This window comes from Macaca fascicularis, chromosome 1, assembly GCF_037993035.2.
Source record: "Macaca fascicularis isolate 582-1 chromosome 1, T2T-MFA8v1.1".
NCBI lineage: Eukaryota > Metazoa > Chordata > Mammalia > Primates > Cercopithecidae > Macaca > Macaca fascicularis.
This window is the reverse complement of record NC_088375.1, coordinates 66,136,270-66,161,239: the sequence shown is the minus strand read 5'-3', so window position 1 is coordinate 66,161,239 and position 24,970 is coordinate 66,136,270. Positions and strand designations below refer to the sequence as shown.

The following is a 24,970-nucleotide window of genomic DNA, read 5'->3' as shown; positions in this document are numbered from 1 at the left end:
CAACCTTAGGAAATAACTGAGAATAGTTCAGAAATCTGTGATTTCCTAAGCATACTATTTCTTTCCCCAGTACCGTCACAGATTACAAGTAGGTCTTCATGAGTAACCAGAACCTTTCTGATGCAGTTTCCTTCCTGCCTCGTGAGCAAAGAATTCTTGCAAGTGAAAACTGAGAAATGATTTTTTCTCAGTGTAGGGCTCATATACCACGACAGCAATATTATTATGTTAGTAAATAATTGATTCCAGACAAATAAGCAGAGTTTGACGTTGTACAACCCATCACACCTCACCCAAAGTCACATTGCACTGGTCCACGCCATCCTAACTGTTCACAGGGGCTCTGAGATGTGTAAATTCCTCTAAATTCTGCTTCCAATCAGAAGACATCAGCTTTGTTGGGATTTAACAATGTTCAAATCTAGGATGTGCCCAAACACGACAGAGGCATTGTTTTCTCTCCCTCAGCTCTCCGTATGTTAAAAGCATCTATTAAAATGTGTCTGAGATGGAAGGCACCCAACACACTGTCATTAATTTAAGGAAATAAAATTACACCATATGAAGGGTTATCATAAGGAAGATGGTGACCAGCTGTTCTCCATCTCCTCTGGGTTAGAATAAGAGAAAGTGGGAGGGAGTTCAATTTGAAATTGAATCCGGAGTGGGAACTTGACAGAAGGATGGAAGCATAGCCAATGAGGGATACAAGACAGACAAACGGTAGAGCTGTCATAAATGGGCATATGAGATTTCCATGGGGGTGGATAGGGGAGGGATTCAGCCAGTCAAAGGTAAAATGAGGTTTCATTTCCTCTCTCTTCTTGGGTACCTGATGGCCTTGAAGTTTCTCTCTTCTTTCACCTCTTTCCAGGCAAACTCTGCTTTTTAATTTTCATTAAAGATAGAAACAATGGAGGGGTTTTCATTATAATGTAGACCAAAGCCTTCCAGTAAGTGAATAAAGCAGGAGGTAGATTATCAAGGGTCTCTTCTACAAAGTAGCTCATAGTTCTGTTTTGAGTCGCATTCAGTCCATCTCTGCCTAGAGAAGTCAGGACACACCTGGATTTGGGAAATGGACAGATCAGATTTGAAATCCCACTGATTTAAGGAATTTCTCATTGCAACCTCATTCAAGGCTACATTTTGAGAAATCTAGTTTATTCATCAGTGACTCCCAGATCCTGCACCCTCTCTGATACTCCTGTTTTCCTTTCATTTTTAGACATCCAGAGCCACAGTCTCCATCACAATGCATTCTTAACAAATAATTTATATGAGCCATTTACTGCTTAGTATGAATTTAAATCACTTCTTCTCTCGCTTCCAGTTGAATTTGCAAATAAGCTGTGACTTTCACTGGGAAACCAGAGGCCTGGTTCTCTGGTCAAAAAAATTTCAAAATGCCAGTAAAAAATATAAGGAGATTTTTCTCTGGAAGAGACTCATCCAAATCCTGTAACTGCACGAAGGAGGAGGCAGTCTGTTCTACCTACCTCTCTGGGATGTTTGAATATAATTGATCTTCCGTTACAACTGAAACCGCAGTAAAAGTGAAAAGAAATCAGACCACTCTCAAATGGGCAAGAAACAGAACCGGCTTTCCATACTAGGGTATCAGACAAAATCTGGGGAATTGGTCCCTGCTGATTATACAAATGTTATTCATAACCCTAGAAAGAAAGGAAACATAAAAATACCCAAATATACACACTGTCAATGGAGGAGGAACAAAGTACTGGGGGCTTTTAGAGGAGGGAGGGGAGCTTAGAGCTGGTTGAATTAATAAAGGATATATGAGAGAGATGATACTTGGTAAATACTCGGATGATATTTGGTAACAACTAGAAGTTGAGAAAAAAGCATTTTAGGCAGGCAGAGCAACATGAACAAAGTCATGGAGTGAGGAGGGAAGTTTGGCCCAGGACACAGAGGAAATGAGTTTAGCTGGTGCACACGGTATACCTGGGGGAGCACACAGAGCTTAGGCTGCAAAGGTAGGTCAGCCCCATGCCTCAGACTGTCCTAAACACCCACCAGGATGAATTTATACATCACTCAGCAAACAGGGAGTGACTTGAGGTTTTTAAGAAGGAAACAAGCCAGGCATCACATAATCCGAAAGATCTATACTGGCTCTTTCTTCCTTCCGTAAGGAGTTATCTAATTCTTTACTTGTTATAAACATTTTACAGTTTTCTCTCACCTTTGGGTTTTGTCTTCCTGACTGGGTGCCATGTAAACCCAGAGTGGAGTGAATAGAGATTAGTCTTTTTGTGAAGCCCATTCTAGCCCTGCTCCTGTGCCCTTCTCTTCTTAAAGTGCACAAGGTCCCCACTTGGGTCTAGAACAGAAGCCGTTCTAATTGAAAAGAACTGAAAGGAGAAATACTTTTGAATAATAATTCTTGGCATTTTTATTGCCTTTTTTTCTTTAATTGGGGAATATTTCAATGGAAAGCCCAGCATTACCCCCACTTCTCTTGGCAACTAACAAGAGAAGGAGCAAGAGAAGGGGGTAAGTAACTCCATGGATAGGCATGAACCGTTGGCATCTGCCTCCCTGTTCCTCAAAGCAAGAGACCAGGTCCCTCTGTTTTTCCTGGCAATTCTAAAGCAAGCATAAACCCAGTCTCCAAATCAGCAGAAACCTTGAGAACAATTAGGGCCGGAAAGGCAATTGGGTCCCCTCCAAATCAAAGCAGCTCTCATTTTGTTTCTATGTATTTTAAAGTTGGTTGAGGATAATCTGCTCCCCTGTTGATAATCTGTGTCAAAGTTTCAGCCTCACTGGAAATCGTGATCTAAACTCCTTCAGAAAAAAAAGAAGAAAAAAATTAAAGGAAAAAGAAAGAAGGAAAACACACACAAACTCCCACCTAATTCCAGCTCTTTTAATGGACAAGTTGACAGAGTCCTTAACTAGCACCCCTCTGGGTCCCCACGATAATTACAGGCTGGAAAGGAGAATTGTGTTTCATGTGATTAGAGACTGTTTATGCCTCTGTCCATTACGAAAAAAGAGGAGGAAGCATTTTTAAGAACTTGACGCCAAACATTTTCCACTAGGGAATTTTACTCAATTACTTGCAAAATAATCTCAAACATGGTCATTTCATCATTAAAATGTTTTTAAAAATTTACCACAGACTTGTTTAGCGCTGATTTTGATGGGTGGCACTTTGGAAATTATGTGCTTGATTTAGCGCCATCCTCCCCTAAAACTGTACCAACCACGCCCCCTTCCCCATCGGTGTTCCACTTAATTGACTCAGGCTCTCACTTTCGCCTGCCCAGACATTGATGAAGATATACAGCACACAACTCTTTAGCGGCTCCCTTTCCCTCTTATATCAAGGGAATCTATCAACCTGGAGAGAGAGAAAAAAATTAAAAGCCCTGGGGAGGCAAGAAGAGGGAAGGAGGGGGGATGGCGAGGGTGTTTGGCTGATCACCAACAGCCTTTCCAAAAGGACTAGAATTAGTAAAGAGTTTTATTTGCTGAAAGAAATTTCTTTGTAGCTTGATGTTGGTGATACAACTAGTCCAGGAAGGAATGGGAAATAGGAGAAAGAAAACTACTTAACACAGCCTTAAAATCAAGGTATCTGAGCCAAGAACTTTACAGGGAAATTCATTCCTAACCTCTACTGACCTCATCCAATATTGTATCATCAATGCCCAAAGCACGATCAAAATTTCCATCAGGCACTTCTTCCTCTCCCTTTTAACAACTAACCAAAATTCTCCTCAGCCTGAACAATGCAGTTCAGATCCCATTTCCCACCCAATGTAGCTCTCCTTAACCACTTTATCCTACCCTCTTCTTTCTTTAAAATCTATCTTCACTTATGATCGCCACCACAAAGTCCAGATTTTTATCAGTCAATGCCCCTCTCAAGAGCGGAGTCCAGAGTTGTGGGGACTATAAGACTGATATAGTTGCCTCCATAAAACCAGTTATTAGAGTGTGTCCGGATGAGATGGGGTGAAGGGGTGGAATGTATAAGTTCCTTGAATATCTGTTGCATAGGCATCCCTTCTCCTGACAAAGGCAAAAAGGCGTTCTTCTCACCATGGGGAAGGGAGCTGAATTGCTACTTGGAGAAGGGAAGGAAGGTATTACATGCATGGGAAGGAGGCACAGGATGGAGATGGGATCCTTGAGGCTACAGAGCGGACTGTTTTCCCATAAGTCTCCGGAGGCTGATACTTCAAAGGGAGAAAGAGGAGACAAGGCCTGTGTTTGTGTGTGTCTTTTGGAAAGATGCTATCATAAAAGGTGCTCCTGAATCAAATTAATACAACTTTTTCTGTGGGTGGGAATGGGTGTGGATAGCCTGTGCATTTTTAAAAACAGGCATGTGTGGAATTTATGTTCTCCTTAAGTATGGAAATTACATTAACAGCACCATAGATGCCCTGGACAGGTCAGGTAGGAAAGGCACAAAAAGGCTCTTATTTTACAGATAAGAAAAAACATGTAGATTTTTCCAGTCTGGTACACTTACACATTTCCTCCTTTACTCCTCACTAAACAGGCAGGCACGCGTGCTCACACACACACACACACACACACTTTTGCTCATCCCAACACCTAATGTTTTTGCTCTCTTCCTTTAAATTGTCCCCACCTGAGCCTGTAATGCTCATTCTCTTCTTCCAGATTATTTAAAACCTGTCAGGCATTCAATGTTATGCTGAAATGTTGTCCTCTCCATTAAACTTTCCCTGTAGGCTCTGGCAAAACAAAACCAGCATTGTCTCCTCTTTGAACTCCTACTGCATTAAAATTCTGCTCTATGTTCGCTAGCACATGCATGTTGTGTAGTGGGGAGGGGTTGTGGATTGGGGCACACGTGTGTGCTGTTCCCATTGGAACCAAAGTTTCTTGAGGTCTAGTAGGCAGGAAAATTATTTAAACATATGATAGATCTCAATAAAAGCTAGTTGATCAGGTGAATACTGGATCGAACTCAGGTGGCTTTAATTATTCCCCACAAATGTCTACTGTTGAATCCTAGGAAGCTTGGAGGAACTGATAGATTTTATTCTCATTTTCCTTTGTCAATGACTCTGGGACTTAAGAAGTCCAAAAAGTGCTTCCAGAGTTCTCTTCCTTTATCCCAATATCCGGTGTTGACTCTGTCCCAGGTATTTACTCCTACCCCTTCCCTCAGGTAGAAGATAAATGCATTCCGTAGGTACCAAATCAAGGACAAGGTTCCTCCAAATGCCTTGGAGTCAGCTCTGGTTTAAATGTTTGTCGCCTCCAGAACACATTCTTAAAACTTAATCCCCAATATAACAGTATTAAGAGGTGGGGCCTTTAAGGAGTGATGGGTCATGAGGGCTCTGCCCTCATGTATGGATTAATGCATTCATGGATTAACAGGTTAATGGATTAAAAGGTTATCACAAGAGGGGGCTATTATAAAAGCCAATTTGCAGCCTGGCGCTGTGGCTCACGCCTGTAATTCCAGCACTTTGGAAGGACGAGGTGGGTGGATCAGTAGGTCAGGAGTTTGAGACCAGCCTGGTCAACATGGTGAAACCCCGTCTCTACTAAAAATACAAAAAGTAACCAGGCATGGTGGTGCTCATCTGTAGTCTCAGCTACTCGGGAGGCTGAGGCAGGAGAATCGCTTGAACCCGGGAGGTAGAGGTTATAGTGAGCCAAGATTGTGCCACTGCACTCCAGCCTGGGTGACAAAGTGAGACTCCATTCCCGCCCCCGCCACCTACCAAAAAATAGAGCCTATTTGCCTCTCAGTGCTCCACTGAGATGGGAACATGGTGATGCCTTCCCCTGTTATGATACAGCACAAGGCGCTCACCAGAAGCCAATGAGATGTGGCTCCTCAAACTTGGGTTTTCCAGCCTCCAGAACCATACAAAATAAATGTCTTTTATTTATAAACTACCCAGTCTCAGTTACTCAGTTACAGCAACAGAAAATGGACTAAGACATAGTAATAGAATCTCAAGCAGTGCCCCCTGAACAAGGCACACATTCCTCTGCAAAGGAAGTCAACAAACTATCCTCCCCTTCTCCCCTAGTTTTAATTTTGCTCATAAAAATAGAAGGGTCAGTTATTTTTGAAGTTTTGGCAAAAAAAAACTTCTCTTCTTCCTTCTATATCATTAATTCTTTCCAAATCAAATACAATGGACTATATGATGAGTGACACTGGGGATAAATAAACGGGGCATTCTTGACTCAGCACCTTCTGGGTTATTGAAACTGCCTGTCCACAGGGCGAAGGCACTCAGTTCCACCTAATTCCAAAAGAGAATTGGGGATCTCAGGTGGTCTCACAGTGGTGGGCTTGGAGGCTCATATCTCTCTGTTTCCACTATTAGGAAACATTAACAGGCAAGAAAGGGTGATTTAAAATAAATCTGATTACAAACACAAACCACACATTCTCAACTCTAGTATTACTATTGTTTTAACTCCATGTTTTATTCTTCTATTTTTCAATTGATTACAAACTTAAATGGGGATTTAAGGAGTGAGAACAATTATCAGCTCCAAAACCTCAACAGTTAATGGATTGATTGAGAGGCCTTTGAGATAGGCACAAAGGCTGACATTTGTACATGAAAGTAACACATGGGGGAGGCTGAGGTTTCTGTGTAGCAGAGGCAGAGGCTTGAGGCTTCCATGGGCCACATGGGATTTGACCTTTGCAGGACAGTTACAGCTTTTTATAGCTGTGTCTGTAAGCAAGTGGCTGTTTTTTGTAAAAGGTGCTAGGCTGTTCTTAAAAGGCTCAGCCCTATTTTAACAGATGCTGGCCTTTGCATGCACCAACTGGAATAGGTCTTGGAAAGAGGCCTGGGCTACTCAAACTTCTTCCAATAGTGTATCACCAACAAATGGATCTACTTAGAGGAACAAAACGATACCGTATATGCAAGGCTGAAGGACTCTCCTGCAAGATAAGGTGGGTGTTCTATAATGTTTTTCTCCCTCTTTGTCTGAGTAAGAATCAGTATTACAATTTTGTTATATTTTGTTTGTTTATTATCATAATTTTGTGCTTTGATCTGGTATTTTATATTGATTAAATGTACCATTTAAGTCTATTGGAATGCTACCAGGGAAGAAATGGCGTTCACCTAGAGATTGAAAATAAGTCTTTGAAGTGGCCCTTTGACTTCAACTCTGGATGCAATACAGGTCACGACATCGTATTTTCTCCTAATGGGAAGAGGCAGAGTCAATGCATGCCTGTATATGTGAAAATGCTGATAATAATAGCCGCTATTCCTTAAGTGCTCACCTTCTGATCTATTCTAAGTGCTTTCCATGTATTTGTACAACAACTCTACAGGGTGGTTCCTCTCATTATCCTAATTTTATGGGTGACGACACTAAGGCATAGAAAGGTTTAAATAATTTTCTTAAGGGCAGAATAAAACTAAAATGATGGAACCACATTCCAAATCCAGTCAGTCTGACTCCATAGTTTATACTTTTTACCACTAAGCTTTAAAAATAATTGCTTACTGAGGCAGGGACATTTTTGGAACTAAATGTGTGAGGAGAAGAGAAAGTAAGGAGCTAGACAATTATTTTGAATATACTAGACAATCTGCAGCACCATCTTGCCCCTTCTCCTGGTCACAGCTGATTGAACTGGGGTGGACACTTGACCCAAGAGCCATGAAAGCAAAGTCTGGAGAGCACCCTATGACAGAGTATTTAAAAGACAAGCTGGTCAACCCAATTTTCTCCAAGGATTTAAACTAAGTAGAGATACTTGCCAATAGTGAGGGTGGGTGTTGGAACTGGAAGGCTGTATAATTTTAGCTATCATGGTAGACATTTGGGATCATGAGGAAAATGAGTAAGCAGAAAACGCTGGCTGGCAGAAAAGAGAACAGAACAGAAATTTAGAGGAAATCTGAGATAAACATGTACTATCTGAGAAAAAGACATCTTCGATGTTCTTGAATGGATCTCCCCCTTTTCCTTGTAATCTAAGTAGTCCAACTAACATAGTATAACCACAGGCTTTCTATCTTAGTTACTCAAGCAGCAAACAGAATGTCTGGGAATATTAGGTGCTCAATAAATGCTCTGTTAATGAAAGGATTTAAAAAGATTGATGTTGAATAAATGCAGAATTCTGTGATTCAGTGCTGAATAACCTGGTGGTTTTCTCAACATATTCATTATTCTCCAATATACAACAAAATATTTTCCAAACACTTGATTGGGTACAAGATCTGAAACCTTCTGCTCCCAAGTTCCTGGTTCTTATAGACACTGTCAACACTGGAAGAACACTAATAGTTGTATGCTTCTTTCATAGTCCAAAGACACTGCTATTGCACACCACTCCACCCCAAGTAGGGTTGCCAGATAAAACACAGGATGCCTATCCAAATTTGAATTTCAGATAAACAACAAATAATTATTTACTATAAGTATGTTCCAAATATTTCATGCTACTTATGTATACTAAAAAGGTATTTGTTGTTTATCTGAAATTCAAATTTAACTGGTCATCCTATATTTTTATTTGCAAAATCTGGCATTCACTAAGGGTCAATTTTTCTCCAAGTCACCAGGCCAGTTCAAAATGCCCAGCTCTTAGCATTTTCTCCCCGTATCATCTCATCCCCATCCAGATGATGGATTCTCCTCTCCCCATATCCCATTCATCCAAATGTGCACAAGTACACATAGGAATACACACAAACACACACACGTTCTACAAAAGGAAGCTCTAATATTTTTTCATGCTTAAGAGGTAAAAGTTGCTCAATTCAAAGTATTGTTAAGCTCATTTAAAATTTCAGAGGGACATGGCAATACTTTTTACCTTTTTTCTACACTTTCAGCATGGAGAAGTCTTAGTAATACCAACATAATTTTCTCTGCTCCCAGGAATGCTCAACCACTTTGCTAGACTTTCTCCAAGGGACTTAAACATACGAAATTATTTCAGAAAACATAATCCTATCTTTCCACATTGACCAATTCTTTAAATTATCAGCAAGAGATACTGCTCACTATTTCTGCCACCCCATCCATGATTTCCGGTGGCACCATGAAATCCCTCTGGCAGGAAGGGGCCTGGCCCTGCCACCCAACTAACTTTCTTTAGGAGAATCAATGTAGAGAAGTGGAGGCAAAGAATCATGACCTTGAGGCTACCTGCAGTAGCATTCCCCCGTAAGCATCATCATCCCCTGCTGCCATACTCAACTGATGTCTGATTCTTCCGCCCTCCCTCCCACAGCCATGCTTAAAGGATACAAGGGAGAGGCCATCTCTTTTAGTCACACTCATGATCCCAGATGGCCTCTGTGCCACAATCTTAACTTACATTTTTTTTCATTTGTTTAAGGCATTACCTAACTTCTCTCACTTGCCTCATCTAGTCCCCCCAGTAACCCGGTAGTGTGGGTGTCACTGCAGCATTTGCAAGAAAGGAGAGTGAGGCTTTAGGGAGCGCAGCAAGGACCTGGTCCCCACGTCCCTATTAGGAACTGGCAGAGCTACGACTCAGACTCAGATTTTTCCCACCCAGCCCTGAGCTTCTCCCCACTCTCTTGCACCTGACTCAGGTAAGAGTGTGTGGTCTGTGCAATGATAAGGTTCCAGGGAGATGTAATATCCTCTCTGTATGTGAGGGTGGGGTGGACACGGTCCCCACTTGACACCCAGGAAGGCAGAGGAAATTAAAATTACATTTCCCAAGCAAGTGAGAAAGCACAGTGGGTCAAAGGATGGCTGGAATTTGAAGATGCCCAGTCCCCAAACAGACTAATCTTCCTGAGCCAGGGGCAAGAAGTGCTGCTTGTCAGTTATCCAGGGCACACCAGATCGTTGCAGAGGGCACATGCCCTCCTAAACCATTGCACTAGATGTTAAATGAAGCAATTAAAGATGAAGAGGACATTTTAATTACCAGGCTTGGCCAACTCTGAAGGGCCCCAAGTTGCAAGTGAATGTGAAGACTCAATGATGCTGAACGGGAGCAAGTCACCTGGCATCATGGGGCTGATTATCTGAAAGCCTGAGGAGGAAAAAAGGGATGCCAAAGAATAAAGCAAGGGAGAAAAGAGATGCCACGTGACAGAAAATTCATAAGACAGCAGGAAACTGCAAGAGATCCATAACATCCTGAAGTGTGGGATGAACCTGCCTCTCAAGGGAAAACGGGCAAATTAGTCCCGTTAGCAATTTTAGAAATTCCCTCTTCTCTTCCCTCTAATGGATATACAATTTTCATTGTTTCAGCTTCAAGTACATCATGAACTTTTCACCTTTCTATCTTCCCCAAGCCAGGATTTTGCCTGCCTCCACCACCAGCAAGCCCAGGACAGATGCCATAGCAATGCTGCAGCCAGTCTGTCCTGTCCAGGGCATTCCAAACGAGGTTTACACAGAGCCATCTCAGGAGCAAAGAGAAAGACCACTGCTTTGGGGGTTGCAATGTATTATTTTTCAATTTTTGGAAATATTTTCTCAATAATGATCACTAAAACTCCAGTTTATATAGAATTACAAAGCCAGGCACAGTGGCTCAGGCCTGTAATCCCAACACTTTGTGAGGCCAGGCAGGATTACTTGAGGCCAGGAGTTCGAGACCAGCCTGGGGAGCAAAGTGAGACCTTGTCTCTACACAATTTTTTTTTTTAAAAATTAGCTGGGTGTGGTGGCATGCACCTGCAGTCCCAACTACTCAGCAGGCTGAGGTGGGAGGATCTCAAGCCCAAGAGTTCAAGGTTACAATGAGCTATGTTCATACTACTGCACTATAGCCTGGGCAACAGAGCAAGACCCTGCTGCAAAAAAAAAAAAAAAAAAAAAAAAGAATTACAATTTTTTTTTCTGCTTCGTCTTTTCTCAATCTATTTTAATATAAATTTGAATCCAGAAGGCAAACTAGTGAGAAGTGTGTCTAGGGAATAATACAATTTCCCAAATTTAAGACTGCTGCTCTTTTATGTACCATAAAACACAATACGTCTATGAGTAGATCTGTTTTTAGGCTGGTACAGAGAGGCATTAGGCTCACCCTCTGGCCAAGCGATTTGCCATCAGTCACTAGCCTTGCAACATGTTGGACTCAGATAAACTAACTGGTCAGTTCCAGAATGAAAACAAGAACCTCAGTATCTGGCCTTTTAGCCTTAGTACTTCTCCCAAGTAACACTGCATGGAATCTTTGGGGTTTTGCCTAATCTCTAAAAATAAATGCATGGTTCATTTGACCCTTGGTGAATTTGTCAACGTGTTTCATGTTTTCTACTCCTAAACTAATATATTTTGCCTCCACATAACCTGTCTACCCAACTATAGAGGTGTCTAGAAATATGAATAAGAGTTATTAATGTACTTGTCTTCACAGCTCCTTATTTTCACTGGGCTGGGGCCAGCCAAGATCACTGGATAGTATTAGGAGGATGCCGGCTCTTTCTCCAAAGCAGAGAGGAGGGGCTGCAACCCCTTGGGTGGAGCTTGCCTCACTGCCCAGCAGGGAAAAGACCCTTTTCAGGCTGAAAGTCAGCAGCATCATAGGGAATGAGCTGACAGCTGAATAGGAAAGGAGACAATAGTTGCTTAAGAAGAGCAGGCCAGCGCCTGAGAAACGGGCCTGCCTGCTAATGAGTGGAACCAGCCTTATGCTGCAAGCTGGGAGAAGGATGGAGTGCCTTTCAACGAAGATGCATTGTCTTCGGCGCCCAGAGCACAGGCTTGCTTGCGAAAATCTGTGTCCCAGAATCCTGATCTGAGAAAGGTCTTCTGGAGGTCAAGTCCACTCCTCTGCCTTCATGATTTTAAATATCATCTAAACAATAGTATCTTTGCCTGTGTGTGGGGAAATGAAGAGTGGCACCTGGTCTATTCCAAAAACTCCCCAAGGAAAAATATGTCTCAGCCCTTGTCATTTACCCAGCCCTGTTCCCACCTCTCATACTGACAGAAAACAAATGTATGAAGTCATCGCCGCTGGTTGGCACAGACCCTCTCATCCCCCTTTCTCCCCTTTCCCACACTTCGTGTCATCAGATTAATTTATAAAAGCAGTCCCTCCACACCCCCTGAGACAGCTAGGAAAGCTTTGTTTTGGTTTTGACAGATGGGGAAACCAAGGCAGAAAGAGTAATTGAGCCAGGGGCCCTGAGGACTGGTGCATTCTGGTTCTCATCCCACCCAAGCCTGCCAATGTCTCTTCTCCATGGAGCAGAAGAATGGACGGTGTCTTTCTCTTTCCCCCTGTAATTAAATCAGAACGGCCCCACTTCAGTAAAAACAACATTTGTTTAGGGAGAAAAGGGGGAACTCACCGTGTGGTGCGGCCTTCCCTTTGAGCTGCCCTGACAGAAACAACATCGGGCCCATGTGTGCCCGCCGGCTTTCTTTTGTAGTAGGCGCCATTCATCATCGCCTGCCTTTCGGGGCAGCTAAGCGGAAGGCTGGAAAGGGAAAGAAAAAAAAAAATGGCACAAGCTTCCAAAAACACAGTGGTGTTTTTTCTCTTTTCACTTTTATTTTAAAGTCCAAAATGTAAACTGCAGGGCTCAGTTAATCAGAGGGCTAATGCTTTCCATTTCAAAGCTCCTTTAATCTGAAGAGACATTTCACAAATCTCTCTTCTCCAGGCATCCCCTCTCCCATCCCATTAATAATATAATAATGCTGCCTTAAATTGACAGAGTAGGAGTAGATTGGAGTGGTGTGTGCAAATTCACTCATCTATCCTCCCAGGTCTGAATTCAGACCTGCCACCCCAGTGATCTGCAAATAACAAATAAAACCTCCACTTTTTGAAATGTACTCTGTGGGGCCACTTTGCTTTTAGGAAACCCAACATATGAATCACTTAGCAAACAGGCAAATTTCCTTCATTACGAAAGGTTTGGAGGAAGAGCTGCTAATGGAAGCCTATACTGGGAGTTAGGAAGCCTGGGTTCAACTTCACTCATGGCTCATTAATGCACAAGCATATTTATTCTACTGTAAACAAGCACACACTATGTCCCAGCCCCTCTGCTAAGGGTTGAGGTTAACAGGTGAAGAAAACACAATCTCCTTCGAGCATTCCAGGCCTGGCTCAGCCACTGATGAGCTATGTCCTTGAGTTAGTTGCTCAAGCAATGTGGGTCTCAGATCTCCCTTTTGAAGAAAAAAAATAATAGCTGGCTTCCCTCTAGGTTGCAGAGTGAGAAGGTAGTAAACCGGTGCATTTAAGTGTTTCTTTACAGATCATTAACTACTATGGGGAATGGAGGGTCATAGGAATAATAGAATTTTTGAGCTAGCAGGAACCAAAGAAATCAACTATTCCAACCTTTTCATATAAGAAGAGAGTCTTAGAACTAAAATGTCAGGAGCCTGTGTCTATAGAAAAGCCACCAAAAATGAAAACAAAGCATCTTTGAAATAATAATATAAGACGGGTGGTGAGGTTAGACAATGTATACCAATTCTCAGGGCTGGGAGGGGAGCTGGTGCACAGGAATAGCATCAGGAAACTCAGGTTCTAGTCCTGCATTTTTCACTAACCAGCTAAGTCCATGGACAAATGATTTAAGTCCCAGTTCTTTTGGTCATCTGTAAAATAAGAATCATGGAGGGTAAAAACAGTGCAATAGGAAGACTTTGGAGTTATATAATTTTTGAGGTCTGTCTCCACCACATTTTAGCTGTACAATCCGGAGTAAATTAACTAAAAGTGACTCTTTAAGCCTCAGTTTCCACATCTGTAAACTGGGCATAACTCCACCTCCCTAATGAGGTTGTTAAGATTAAATATGGCAAAGCATATAAATTACTTTGAACATAGTGAGTACTTTTAAGAAATGCTAATTACTCTTCTTCCTAGATAATCTCTACTAGCATTAAAATTCCATGACTATGAAATGTCTCCTTAAAATGTGAGCTCATATATGAATACTGACTTTACTGCCTTCTCACCTACCAAGTTAGAAAGGAGCTAGGTACTTTCTCTAATAGAAGATGCAGTGGAGATCCAAAAGTGTGACAACTCACTCAAGGTCGCAGACATGAGTCACAAAAATGGGTGTTCCGGAGGGATTTCTCAAAGTAGCCATCTGTGGCTAAGAGAGTGAAGCCCCTCACTATCTATCAGCCATATCACCATGAACTCTAATGGTTTAAAAGAACAGTAAAAAGGGGAGGAAAAAACTCATAGTATGGAGCTCTGACTTTACCTCTGATACTTCATTTAACTTCAATAACCCCATAGGGTAGTAAATATCCCCATTTTATGGATGAGAAAATAGAGGAACAAAGAAGTGAAGAAATTTGCCCAGTGTTCCTAAGACTGGTGAGCGATGAAGTCAGAATTCATCAAGGTGATAAGGCAGGCCCTCTCAGCTCACATCACACAGCCTTGGGGTCATCACCATGGTGTGTACATGCCGAGTAAATCTTTACTGTCAACAGATCTCTGTGCCACCAAAAAGGACTCAATCCCTAAAGCCATGCAAGGAACTCTCTCTTCTACATCACAATCTCATTTATAATCTTTGATATGAAGCCCCGAAAGAGTATTTTCCAGCCTGAAATGTAAATATAGCTTTTCCTACACACTTCTTCAGAGTCAAAGAGAAAGTCCAAAGGGACCTAGAGCTTCTGGGGACAGTAGCCAATATCTCTGACCATCCCTAGGTAAATAGAACTGCTGATTTCACAGGCATCAAAGAGTCCCAGGGCAAGGGAACATGTGGCATGCTCTAAGGCTAAAGCCAGCAGCTGACAATAACTGAAAAAAGACTTTTCGAACAGAATGAATGTAAATGAGAAAAGAAGCCCCTGGTTAGGGAAGTTATTCTAGCAAGTGGCTATATAAATGTCTTTATATTGTTATTTCCAATATTAGTTTGTTGTTCCTCCATGAAAGCTGATTTATTTGAAATGTTATTACTAGAAACACCCTAATCTTTTGGTAATAATTCATATACTGGAAGATTACAGTTTTGGAAGGGAGCCCAGTGCTGTCTGGAATCCTATTTATGGATTAAAGGATTTGAACAGCATTGCAAGCAAGATCTCTAAAGAGTAGGATAATGTAAACCTGGTTCCATATAAAATGCTTTACCCCAGCTATAGTAACCCCATTAAAGTCAGATTGTTAGAGGACACTGGGCACGATGACTTTCACTACACTAAACTGGGATATCACTGCCCCTGAAGAGCAAGGCTTTTTCAAGCCCAGTTGCCCCTGATTTTGACAGACTATGCTTAACTTTGTGTTTTCTCTTTCTCCTAGGACATGCCAGCCTTACATAATAGGTCATGACTTTTCGAAAGGCTATATTCAGGTGAAAGAAGGAAAAAATATTAGTCATAGCAAAGGCAACAGCAAAGCTAATGGGGTTCATTGACAGAGGAAGGATGACATGTACCCAGTGCTTTTTGTTCTCAGAAAGCTTCAGGTTAAGACTGATCCCTGCTCTACCAAAAGTGCCCCTTTATAGAGCAATCTAGGCTGTGACACTGGGAAAAAGCAGAGAAGACTAAATGAACCTGGCAAGAGAGGGCAAGGGTCACTATTGACCATAATAAGGGCAAAGCACTAACGAGACCCAGGATGACTTACAGAGACACAAGAGCCCTAATGTGCTCTTCCCTTTGAGGGCTCTTGGGGACAAGTAGTGGAAAGGTGCTGCGTGTTAGACTCAGATCACCTGGTTGCACTATTTATTCGCTGTGTTGCCATGGGCTGGTCACTTAACCTCTTTGAACCTGAGTTTCCTCATCTTTAAAGAGATAAAGTCTACTTGAAAGGCTGTTATGAGTATTTAATGAGATCATAGATGACAAATGTCCAACACAGAGATGGTGGTCAAGGAATGGCCATGAGTATTATCAAACAACTGACACATTAGACAAAGATGGTCACCAGTTGCTAAATCAAAGGCTCTTAATTTTGTACTTCGCTTTTCTATCACACACTCCTGCACGGTGCTGAACCAAAACTGCCATTAGAGCTAGCTGGGCTCAGTAGAAGAATAGAGACAGCGGGAGGGAGGCAGCGGGGAGAAAGAACAGGCCAATGTCACCTTCTCCTTCAGCAGAACCACTGCCTATTAAGACAGAGTCATCAAGCACCTCATGAACATCATCTGCCACATAAATAATGGATAATAATTCTAATTATACCACCACCTAAAACTTGACTTAGGAAGTCTTTATTTTTTTTTTCTCCAACTTATTCCAGTCACCTCAACCAGATTCTATTTTATTTTATGATTTCCACCCTCTGTTCAATGACTCAGGTCTGGGTTCTGACTGAGACACTGTATAGGAGGGAAGATTTCCTTTCAAGTCCAGTGGGAAAAAGGGAGCCATCCCAGGGCAGTTGTGGGCTGTAGACCAGCAGAGAGCTGTATTTTGTAAAATGTTAGACTTTGGACTGCCTGTGTGAAAATCACTTGGAACAGCAGGGCAGGGGAGGGGGGTGGTCCTTATTTAAAATCCAGGTTTCTGGATTCTACCCCAGATCCGTTAAATCAGTATAACTAAGAATGAGACTTGGGAATCTGCACTCTCAACGAGCTTCCCAGCAGAACTTTATGTACACTAAACATTGAGAATGGCTCATCCAGGGATTCCTAAGGAAGAAGAAGCCAATGAATATCAATGTCATTCAGGACTTCCAGGGAGTACGATGATAAAGAACATTGTATTGTATTCTACCGATTAAAAAACACATCCACAAACATTATCTCATACTAAAGAGTGTGCACACAAACAAGATAAATATGTCTGTACTGTAAATTATTTATATTGATAAACAATACAGTTCACTTCGTGGACTCAGCAGTATCAAAGAAAGGGATGTTCTACATAAATAAATTTGCCAGGGGAAAAAAATGGGGATTTAACTCTTTGAATGCCAAGCATTTGAAACAATTCATCATATCATATTTTTTAATTAACTTAAACAGCCCCCTGCCTTAATAAACCAAATATCCCAAAGATAATTTAACATTATATTGACTTAGGGTCACCACTAGTAGCATCTTCTTGTGTACAGAGCTGTAAAAGCAATGATGTGCAGTGAGATACGAAGAGCATTAGTTATATAAAACACTGTTTTTCTAACATCTTATGACCCCAGTCTTGAGGCATTTTGCTTGTCATTTGTAGTTTTTCTGACTCTCCTTTGATGGACTAGCCAGTGTCACTTTCCACCACTAAGAGGAAAAGCACTCCCTCCTCATCCTTTCGAATTGACTACTTCTATTCTAAGGTAGAAGAAAATTGAGAAAGTATTATCATCTTAAGTACAATGAGAGGAAATTAACTCTGAGGTTTTATGAATAGATAATCCTTAGAGTAATATTCAGGAGGTTGAGTATGAGTTGTATGGACTGCATTTTATGTGCTCAGAGGTCTTTTTACTTACTTTGGTTCCAGCTGTCTTCAGGAAGATGAAGTGGGTATGTATCTGACCTCTGGCTAAGAGAAGCTAATGGTTGTATAGCCCTGAGGCTCTCAGAGCTGAGTGCCTGTTTACCAGGAAGATCATGACCAAGGACCTGGATTCACTTGTATACTTGCCACCACAGCATAAAGGGAAGAAAACTAGGAAAGCAGGATCACTCAGAGAAAGAAGATTTAATATTACTGGATGAATTATCAAGAATTATTTTTGTTACAACTGTCAGATAAACACCTGAGATTAGTTTAAGAACTGGGAGAGATTTATTAGCTCACAAAACTGTCAGGTTTCTCTCTCTCCATAGCTCTTGTCTCTGCTGCTGTGTGTGTTGACAGCACCCACTTCTACTACAGATGGACTTTCTTCATGCTGCAGGAAGCCTGCCTGCATTCAAAGCTGGTGAGGCAGGAGCTGTTCCCCAAAGGAAGTGGTGGACATGGTGGCGAAGCAATGGTTCAAGCTCCAACTGATAAGAGTGTCAGGAACAAATCAGGTAAGGATGAAGAACCATGTCTCCCCACCCACAGAGGTTAATTCAGGGCAGCAGGAGCAACAGGGAAATATATATATAAACACATACATATATGTACATATATCTATATTAATATCATGTCATGGCCACCTTTACCTGTGGAATCCCCACTAGGAGGATTTAGTGAGGAGGAAACTATATTTCAGTGGCTCTGCATCAGTCAAGGAAGACTAGATTATGTTGTGGTAACAAATAACCTGCAAATCTTAGTGACTTAACATAATGAAGCTCTATCTCACAACCCTAGTGCATGGCAGTAGAAGATGGTGGGTGAATAAATGCCTGACCTATGTCAGTGTAAGCTAATTGCACCCAATTAAGCTTGTCCCTTCCTCTCTTCCTGTTTGTCATTGCTTGCTCATCATTGTCCTCACTCTGGGACCAAGCTGATGAAGCAGCTGCCTTCTGAGAGTGGTGAATCACTTCTCTGCTCTAGGAGTGTTTGTCTGAAAGTGGGCCTTCTGCTTCTATTTAGGCAAGTAAGTGCAGTCCTATCATGTGTCTGGAAAATATTTAATGGACAAGGCTAATGACTACCAAAGACTCTGGGGATGTCCCAGCATCAGAGGTAAGGGGAATTGAGAGAGGAAATAATGAAACCCTACTAGACTAGGGAATGTAGCATTTGGGGCTCATTTCTACTTCCCTATCCCTTATCTTCACCACTTTGCACCACTCCACTGGAAACGAATGTGACGGAGAACAGGACTCTCTTGGCCATGACATGATATTAACATAGTTGTGTGTGTGTGTGTGTGTGTGTGTATGTATGTTTGTGTGTCTGTATATCTATATATAATATATATGTAGCAGATATATGTATGTGCATAATACATACATAATATATATTATATTCTTCTATGGAGCCCAGCTAGTTCTAATGGAACTTTTGGTTAAGCACCTTGTAGGAGTGTGTGACAGGAAAGTGAACTACAAAAATTAAGAGTCTTTGATTTAGAAGCTGGTAACTGTATATATACATATATACACACACACACACATATGTATACATATATGATGATGATAAGAGTAGAAAAATCTGGGAGGGGGCAGTGGAAGTCTCTAATTCTAACCAGGGTTACCTGGAAGAAATAACAGGGATTATATTCATCCAAAAATGATCCATTGATAAGCCCAGTATAACACCATATGTAGGACTAAAAAAATAAAATAAAATAAATTTTAAAAACCTTCCAAACCATAAGAGAGAGAAGAGAAATAAAGTGGGGTAGGAGGAAGGAGGAAAGGAAGAAAAGAAGAATGGAAGAAGGAAGGAAGCAAGGGAGGGAGGAACTTAATTGGGTGCAATTAACCTATATTGACATAGGTCAAGCATTTATTCACCCAGTATTTGCTAATCTTCTAGTCTATTGATCAAGTACCCAAGTTAGAAGGATGACTAAGACACAGTCCTTGCCTCAAGAACTTAATGTCTGTAGACAAAAATGCAAGCAAACAGAAAACACAAACAAAGGGAGGTACTGCTCTGTCAGAAACAAACCCAAAGGTTGTTGGGCACCCCCACAATGGATAGCTAGCTCTAACCTAATCCATAGCAGTTAACTGTAAATGGCCTCAAGATAAAGGAAATCTCTCAGGTGAATCCTAAAGGGTGAATAGAAGTTAACCACAAAAGACTAGATGGTTTCAGAGAGAATATTCCAAAAAGGTGGAAGAGCATGTGAAAGGAATCCCCGGTGAGGGATGGGTGCTCTCAGTAGCATGGAATTCCAATGGGGATGATGGTAAAAGGTGAGATCAAGACCCATAAACAGTCTTTTGTGGCTTGCAAAGAACTTAGATTTTATCCTAAGACAAATGAAGAGAATTTTAAGCAAGAAACTGAAATGATCAGATTCACATTTTGGAACAGTTGCTGTGCCTAAATTATAGCAGATGAACTGAAGAAGTGTAAGACTGGAGGCAGGGGTGGGAAACAGCCAGGGGGCTCTTCTAGTCATCCAGGCAAATATATGTATACATATTGAAAACATGAATTGAATCTGCGGCAGCAGAAGGAGAGGTGGGTATTAAAAAAAGTCCCATCCTAATTAGTTACTTGGGGAAGCAGGTACTTGGAAAGGGAGATCAGTGGGATCTGGAGTTATTTGGACCAGGGTAGAGACCATTTCATTGATTTTCTCCCTTGGGACTTGACACTAAAAAAAGTTTGCTGAGAGCCATGACACTAAGAGGATAAAGTGGATTGGGGTGATTACATCCCCTACACTCTGTCAATCTCATTCCCCTAAAAGTCATCAACTACATGGTTTTGAAGAAGCAAATTAGCATTGCAAGAGGCACCTCTAATAAATAACAGGGGTAAATAACTTACCTGGCAAAAAAAATTTCAAAAGAATCAGATAGACTATACCACAGCTGGACTTAGATACCAAGAGGGTAAGGCATTTAGGGGGATCTTCCTTTCCATCCCCATAGAACTCACCAATAGCTTCGGAGAGCTCAGTTTATTGGTCTATAGATCAATAGAAAACAATGTGCAAATAGTTATTGCACCATTTCACAAACCACAGCTCATAAATGATTGTTTTTGTCTTAATGTACTAAAAAGATGACCAGTCTTCCAGCAGTGTAGTCTTTTGGAGACATCTAGAACTCAGCCCATCAATTGAGACAATAGTGTCAAGGAGGAAGAGTTTACTCATCTGGTGGCTATGGTCACTGCAGAAATGCCCAAGATTCATAAAAAATGAGATGACTAGATCTGTTGTCCTTTCTCCAAGATTAAAAAGGAGGCTCAGAGGTAGTTTGAGATAGCAAATCTACCCAAACCAACCAAACTTATTTTAATAGACAGGAGGAGAAAGGATAGAAGTTGGACTGTTGGAAAATGGGGGAAGAGGGAAATTCAAGGTAACTGTTCATCTGGATATAGGGCCCTTGTTTTCAACTCATCATCTTTTTTGGGGGTTGGTGGGGGCAGGCACAACACCAAAGAGTCAGATGTAGGACAGGCCAACGAGTCTAACAAAATATATAGTCTCAATATCCTCTTTTTCTACTTTGCCAATCTTGCATTTTGTATTTCAGAAACAAGCCTACACTGCTCTAGGAAGAGTCCCTCTGCATTGTGAATAATTCACAGAGCCTGCTAACATCCTTGGTGCCTTGCTAGCTTAAGGGCTGAATGCAGAGTGCAGGACTCTGAGACTGGAATATGAGTTTCTGACAGTACCCAAGAAGTTACAATCCGCCACGTCCCACTGAAACCACTCCTCCTTTCCCACCATGATAAGGCAGAACTTCTCAGCTGCACCATTTTCTCTTCTTGTGAGGATGGTGGGCAGGCCAGGGTATAAGAATGGAAACTACAAGCCTTCCAACACATTCTTCCAATCAGGGGCAAGCCTTTCATCTCATTAGCACCCGTTTTGGGGAAAACAGCTGAAAATACATGGTGTCTTGTTTTGTGTGGATGTTCAACATACTCCTCTGCATTGGCCAAGGTGTTGCATTTTGCCTTTCTCCTGTGATTGGCATGGTGCCAAAGAAGGGATGGCCTCAATACATGACGTGCAGGAAGGATTGCTCAACTGGACATTTTGATGTGGTCTCGTGGACAGAAGGATTTGAGTCCCTGACAAGGAGTGATTAAGAGTACCTTCAGCTTCCGGCCCTAGTCTAAGTATATCCTCCATCAGTTCTCTATGATGTCTGAATTTCCACTATGATAGTATCATTCTTTGAATAATAATGTTCCTTTCCCATAGTCTGCTATTAAAATGTAAACCAGCCTGGGAGGGAGTAATGCCTCAGGCTTTGATCAACCATTAGCCTCTCAGATATCATCTTTGGAACAGGACAGAAAAAGTTACCATTATTTTAGTACTGGGTGCCCAGGTGAGAAAAGACAGGATAGGATGGGGTCACTTTACAACGGAAAAAGAGCGTCATTCAGGGGAGTAAACAACTCTTATATCCCTCATTTATCCACTTGTCCAAGGCCAGACTTAACTGGGGGTTCAGCCTCCATTAGATTTTAGGTGCTAGAGAAATTTCTAGAGAAATTTAGGGCAAAGGTTCACTCTCAAGTACAATTGAACCCCATTTCTTTCCAGCAAAGTGGAACGCAAATTGATGTTTTTATACCAATGTATCAATGTAAGGATATCTCTAGTTTTTCCAAGGACCATATCAGCAATTCTGTCAAACTTTCAGTAAGCATTAGTTTGCTGGCACTTTAATTCATCTTCTCTGCCTGCACATCTACCTACTCCTAACAGAGGAAAAAGAAAAAAATAAAATAAAAGCTTTTCTGTCTAGTCATTAATGATGTATACATAGTCACTTAAGAGAACTAAAGAAGATATTCTTCAAGGAAGCATGATTTTAGGTTTTTGGTTTTATTGTAAAACAAATAACTGCCTCCAAGTGTGTATGCCATTTAAGAGATTTTCTATATTGGGGTTTCCAGTACCCTTCTTAGAGAAATAATGTCTCAGCAGAATATCACATTTTTGACTGGACTTAAGGAAATAGCTTTAATTTAGAGGGGGATGTGGAGGAAGAGCTTCTCAGAAGGAAGGCTGCTAAACTGTGGAACAAGATACCAAGAACTATTACGGGAGCTCCTTCGGCAGAGTTCTTGCTAAAATGGGACTATCAAGGTTAAAGTCCTGTCTTAAGAGAGGGGGACACTGGCACAGATGACCCCAGGAACTCATTTTCAAGGTTCAAGGGCCATAATCCTAAATCCTGATGCTTTCCCTTTGGGTCCTTTGACAAAGCAAGAAAGTAGAGGCCAGGCACGGTGGCTCACGCCTGTAATCCCAGTACTTTGGGATGCTGAGGTTGGCGGATCACCTGAGGGCAGGCGTTTGAGACCAGCCTGGCTAACATGGTGAAACCCCATTTCTACTAAAAACACAAAAAATTAGCTGGGCATGGTGGCGTGCACCTGTAATCCCAGTTAATCGGGAGGCTGAGGCAGGAGAATCACTTGAACCCAGGAGGCAGAGGTTGTGGTGAGCCGAGATAGCGCCAGTACACTCCAGCTTGGGCAACAAGAGTGAAACTCTGTCTCAAAAAAATAAAAATGTAGAACACTTTGTCCATCCTGTGCTCATTACGTGCTGAGAAATCTAATGAGATAAAAGCTCAGGTTTGCATAAGAAGTAAATCAGAAGACTATGGCTCCACAAATTCTGAACAGAGCCCATCTTGATAAATAAAATGTGACATTCATAACAAACAAACCAAAAAGCAGATAAAGAATGAGAGCCCTCAGCATTAATGCTGGAAAACCTTTGGCGATAAATAAGTAATATTATAATAAAAGATATTATAATGCGTTGTCATTTGCAGGGAGAAATGTAATATAGTCTGAGGAGGAAGATAGATAGCTCAAGTTGTTTCTCTGACAGTGGAAGTAATAGCTATTGAATGTTATGTTTAGCATATCATAAAATCAGTGTTAGCAGGCGAGACAGCCCTCAAGCCGTCCTGAAGTCCACATTCAGCCTTTTGACATCAGCAAGAAAAAAGCCTAGAATGCAGCTCGACCGGGATGGATGGTCTCAATTCACACCAAATTGGAAGAGACAGAGCTTCCCCTGGGCCGGCAGGCCCTCAGCCTGAAGTGGAAATGAACTTGGGGGTGACTGGAATATGTCTTTCTTCAGTCTTTTCTGTACTTGCCATCCCCCAAGAGGCTCCTGACAGTTGTAGAAGCAGAGCTGTAAAGCTTGAATTCCTGTAGCACTGGAAACTTTCCTGAGGATGATGAAGTCAGTTCTCTTCATATACTGAGGAACCATTAGCCAATTCCAATTTCCTACAGAGGTGCTGAAAATCCTTCTTCATCTACACATGGCTCTGTCATATTGCCTGAAATGCTTCCATTTTTATTATGTAAGTTGCATTTCATCCACCTGAGGGAGAAGAGAGAGCCACGTGTATCCACCAGATGATGGAGCCTGACCTCCTCATATTCGACAAGCTGTGCAGCCTTGCTCATTCTAGGGACAGGAATGCCAGTAGGCAAAAATAATTCAGCTAAGCACCCACACAGGAAGGGGTCTTCACTTGTGCCAAATGTATACAAAAAGAACATTATTTTATTTATTTTGTTTTTAGTGTATTATTTGCTCAGAGAGCTCACTGATAACATATCCTGAGTGAAATGCCGTTTTCAGGGTTACCAAAAAAAAATTAAATCATGCACCAAGAGAAGTTTACCTGCATGCAATTGAATTGCTTCATTCTGATGCAGCCTAGGGGATGGATTTGAGAAGGGATTGGGAGGATAGGCCTCAGCCTCTGCTTCCCGAAGCCAGAACAGTAGAACTAGAATCTGAACACTGCTGCTTCTGAGCTTCACAGACTGGAAAAAATAGGGGCCTGAGATGCTGTGGTGCAGCTGGGTTCAGAAGAATGGAGGGGGAAGACCAGAGGAAAAGACATCTGTCTTATTTCCTGAGATAATTGGACTCACTAGGAATATTTCTTCCTTTCTATCTTATCTTCAAGATGGAAATTCCATCAGAAACCTCTAGTTCCTTCTCTCTACCATCACCATCAATCTCAGAGAGGGAAAAAAGGGGCCTTCACTCCCAAAGGATGCTAGGACCCACCAAGAAGAACTCTGGGCAGAGTGGCTGGTTGGGGGGCCAGTGAAGGCAGTGTGTGGGTGGGTACTTGGGGAAGGCTGCATCAACCAGTATAGGCAGATTGACCATTCCTTTTCTTCCTTATGTTGTGGTTCATTAACCTTGTAGAGAGCAGAGGCACACATTTATTGAAGATCTTCTGTGCAGCATGCTCTTTGCTAGGCATTCTGTGGGGTACAAAGACAGCCCATCCTCTGCTTTCAAGAGAATGAGAGACATACATTCTTGACATCAAGAATAAGACCAGGCTCACAAAAGCAGCCAACTCAGCTCTGATGCCCATGGCCAATTTCCATTCAACTTAAACAGCATGCACAGGAAAGGCATCTTGGAATGACGATTAAGATCATGGGCTTTGAAAACCTA

At 41.8% G+C, this 24,970-nt stretch overlaps 1 long non-coding RNA gene across 2 annotated transcripts in view; it reads left to right on the top strand.

Moving 5' to 3' along the window:
• The window catches only part of LOC123574510 (uncharacterized), a 30,183-nt gene extending 6,124 nt beyond the window's left edge, over nt 1–24,059 (top strand). Inside the window, exons 1-3 of one of the 2 annotated variants that reach the window (XR_010585204.2) lie at nt 6,897–6,952; nt 17,748–17,936; nt 21,027–24,059. This is a non-coding gene — a long non-coding RNA (uncharacterized lncRNA). Of the gene's footprint in view, nt 1–6,896; nt 6,953–17,747; nt 17,937–21,026 lie in introns of those variants that run through there. The other variant, XR_006699508.3, reaches the window with a different exon arrangement.
• Nucleotides 24,060–24,970: the final 911 nt, after the last annotated feature.